Here is a 3,679-nt window from a genome sequence, read left to right on the forward strand (position 1 = left end):
GCCTGATGCTCTGGGTGCCTGTGTGCATGCGCGTGCGCTGCGTCCTTGTCCTGAGGCCGGCACAGGCCTGGCAACGGCTGCCGGATGAGACCTGATCGCCACGGGGAAGACAAGACACAGGTCTCCGGCCGAGGTGCATCCTGCCAGGAGCCGGGTCTCGCTGACATGCGTCGGGGTGGAGGCCCGGTGACGTCACGTGACCCGCTTGGTGGCCCAGGCAGCCGGGAGTGCGGCCGGACCCCCACTGCACCCCACTTCCACCCACGCCAGCCCCCTGGGCCTCCTCGCTAGACCTCGTGGGCTTGGATCCACACCTGGAGCGCGTCCGGCCGCGGGGCACTGGGGCAGCACAGCCTGGGGGCAGCGGGCCGGCAGGACGCTGTCTCCGTCCCCAGCGAGGCCACCCTAACAAATGAGCGTGAGTGGGCGGCCCGGGCTTGGGCCACGGGGCTCTGTCGTCTCAGGCCTGGAGCCACCAGTCTGGGCCCATCGTGCGGGCAGGGCCAGGCTCCCCTGGGGGGGTGCTCCCCACCGCCTCCGCTCCCAGGGTGCCCCAGGGCCTTGGCTGATCTCCGGTCTGTTTGCCTCTTCGTAGCCATTCACGCCCTGGGTGTCTGTCTTCACAGGCCTTGTTGTGAGGATGCCAGCACTGGATTCAGGGCCAAGCCTGACCTCAACCCGATCCACCTGCAGAGACCTTGTTTCCAAACCAGGCCGCATCCCCAGGGCCTGGGGTCGTACTCAGTCACCCCTGCCCCATGGTCACAGCCCCCTCCACCCTAGACTCCGGCTTGCCCCCAGGCCTGGCCTCTGGGTCTGCTGGCTCCTTCCTGCCCAAACCGGGAACCGCCTCCCTCCCTCAGCACTGGGGCTTCCCGCCCTCGCTCACCCACCAGGGGCCACTTGACCCGAGCTGTGTGCCTGGGCCGTCTCCCACCTTTTTCTCCAGAACCTGGCCTCCTAGAGATCCCTGCTCGGACCCCAGCTCCCAGTGTCTGGAAGTCCCTGTGTTTGCCTGAGGCCACCCCCCCCCCGCAGCCCCCACCTCTGTGAGGGGCCCCCAGCTCCTCCTAGACAAAGCCACTGTGGAAGGTAACGGGCCCTTAGCCATCCCCACGTTCCCCTACGAATCCGCTGTGACAGCTCAGATTAGACGCCCAGCAGCTGGTGGCCTAGACGGTGTGACACGTCCCTCCTGCAGCTGGAGGTGCTCCTCCGTAGAGTGAGCACGGTGTGATCTGGGTCCCCAGGGTGCTGCCGACACAGAGGAGGGAGCGTCCGGGGCTATATGACACTGAGCCCCCGATGAGGCCCCGGCCAGCTGGCCTGGCCCCACAGCAGCCTGCATCCCAGGAGCTGACGCAAGACCTTGGGGAGGGGGCTGGGAAGACCCTGCTCGGGCAAGAGAAGGGTGAAGGACACCAGAGACCACGTGACGTGCAGGCAGCCTGGCCGGTGAGGACACGTGCAGCTGTGTTTGTTCATCCAGAAGACACTTATTGAGAGCCTACTGTATACACTGTACGAGCAACAATCAGACACAGGCATTTACGGTGTATAACCCCGGGGAGGAATGAAGGACGTCCTCAGCTCTCCGCATGCTGTCCTCTGAGGGCAGAGCCGCGTGGGGAGGGCCGGGGGCCTGCAGGCCTGGTCCTTGTCCCCCAGGGCAGGCCAGAGGCGCCGTGCGGGCACCGGCAGCCCAGGCCTCCAAGAGCCGAGGCAGCGGCAGGGCTCAGGACATGAGGGGGGCCCGGAGCGTCTGCAGAGTGTAGGCTGACGTTGCGGCAAGCTCTAGGACCCGTCCGGCGGGGGTCCCAGCAGCTGGCAGCCTCCATGAAGCTGGCGGCGGGAGGGCTCCGCTGCCCCCCCATCCTGAGGGGGAAGATAAGCTGCTGGGGTCCAGGGGACCCCCAGACCGGCTGGGCTCTGCGGCTGGGGGTCAAGGGTGCAGGGCAGCGTGGGGGGGATTCAGCAGAGGCCACGGGGCAGTGGCCTCTTCCAGCCACCCCTCTCCCTGCGCCAAGCACAGCGTGGACGGCTTCACCCCTTCACCTCCTTGGAGGGGCTCTCGGAGTCTAAGGGTCCCCTCAGCCTCTCCCCTACTTGGCACTGGGGGATGTGCATGTACCAGGATGGAGACAACGCCAGATGCACCTATGGCCGCTCAGGCTCGAACACCCCCCGTCTTCCTCCAACAGCACCTGACACCCCCCGTCCCCCCCACGGCATCTGACACCCCCCCACACACACAGCATCTAACACCTGCCCCCCTACAGCATCCGACGCCCCCCGCCCCCAGCACCCGACCCCGGTCAGCCCGGCCTCTGTTCACGCAGAAACAGGACCTGCTGGCTCTGCAGGCACCTCTGTGTCCAGGACGGAAGTTGTCACTGGTCCATCCTCTCGGAGCATGGGATCTGCGTCCTTGGCGAGTGCCCAGGTCACGAGAACTCACCCCACAAGCCTCCGGTTTGCTCTTCCCCTGGGGACCCCGCATGCAACCTGCTTCTGCACGCCCCTCCCGTCTGCGTCCTTTGACCAGTCACTTCTCGGAGCACTGAGCCTCCCGCCTAACTGTCCCTTCCACCCCAGGGACCCCGTCCCTGCCACATGCCTGGTGGCTATCTTTCCGGGAAGCCAGGGAAAGCCCGGAAGGCTTCTCAGAGGAGGTGGCTGTGAGCTGATCAAATACTCCTTGGTTGGACGCACTCCAGTGGCTTCCTCTTGCAATTAGAATAAAATCCAGGTTTTCTGCTTTGACCTACAAGGCTTCATGACAGAGACCCTCAACCAGGGCTTAAGTAAAAATTGATAAACGAATCCCATACCGCATAAGCGTGGGGTAGGATCCAAGGCCTGGTATTTTAAAAGATGCCCCAAGCAATTCCAGTGCGTGCCAGCCCCGGCAGCCTGCCCCCTTCCTAGACCCCGCCTCCTGCCTCTGGCCGGGCTCACCTCACGCCCGGGACACTGGCCTGACCCTCGAAGACACCAATCTCCGCCCTTCCTTGGGTTTCCCTGCGGCTCCTTCTCAGCACTCAGGCCTCAGCTAGAGAGCCGCCTGCTCAGAAAAACCCTCAACTACTCCTTCTCTGCGTCCCAAGGTGTCTGCTGCCCGCCTGCAGCCCACCAAGCTCCCTGCCGAGTGCTGGGGGCGGCAGCGACCGGACCAGCTCATAGGACGGGATGGGGGACAAATAACGAAAGAGGCACGTAAGGCCACAAAGCCGTGGGAGAGCAGGGAGGAGGCTCCAGGAGGCTGGGATGGGCTGAGGATGTGAGGGTCCCCGGGGAGGGGCCCATGGTCCCCTTCTGTCACTGGCCAGCTGTGTCCCGGGGTGAACCGTTAACCTTGCCAGTCTGTAAAGAGGACGCTGACAACCCATTGCCAGGGTCCCGGAGGACTTAGCAGAGCAGGGGGATAGGTGCCTGACGTCTGGCTGCTCTGGGGCCTTGCTCCCCACCTCACCCCATGTGGCCCTCCCTCTCCCCCTCCTCCTCCCCCTCCTCCTCCCTCTCCTCCTCCTCCCCCTACCTACTCCCCTCCCCCCACCTTCCCTTCCGCCTGCTCTCTCCTCCCCCTCCCCTCCTCCTCCCCTCCCCACCCCCCTCCTCCCCTCCCCCCTCCTCCCCCTCCTCCCCCCACCTTCCCTTCCCCCTGCTCTCTCCTTCCTCC

The sequence above is a fragment of the Suricata suricatta genome, chromosome 9 (assembly GCF_006229205.1).
Source record: "Suricata suricatta isolate VVHF042 chromosome 9, meerkat_22Aug2017_6uvM2_HiC, whole genome shotgun sequence".
In the NCBI taxonomy this organism is placed as follows: domain Eukaryota; kingdom Metazoa; phylum Chordata; class Mammalia; order Carnivora; family Herpestidae; genus Suricata; species Suricata suricatta.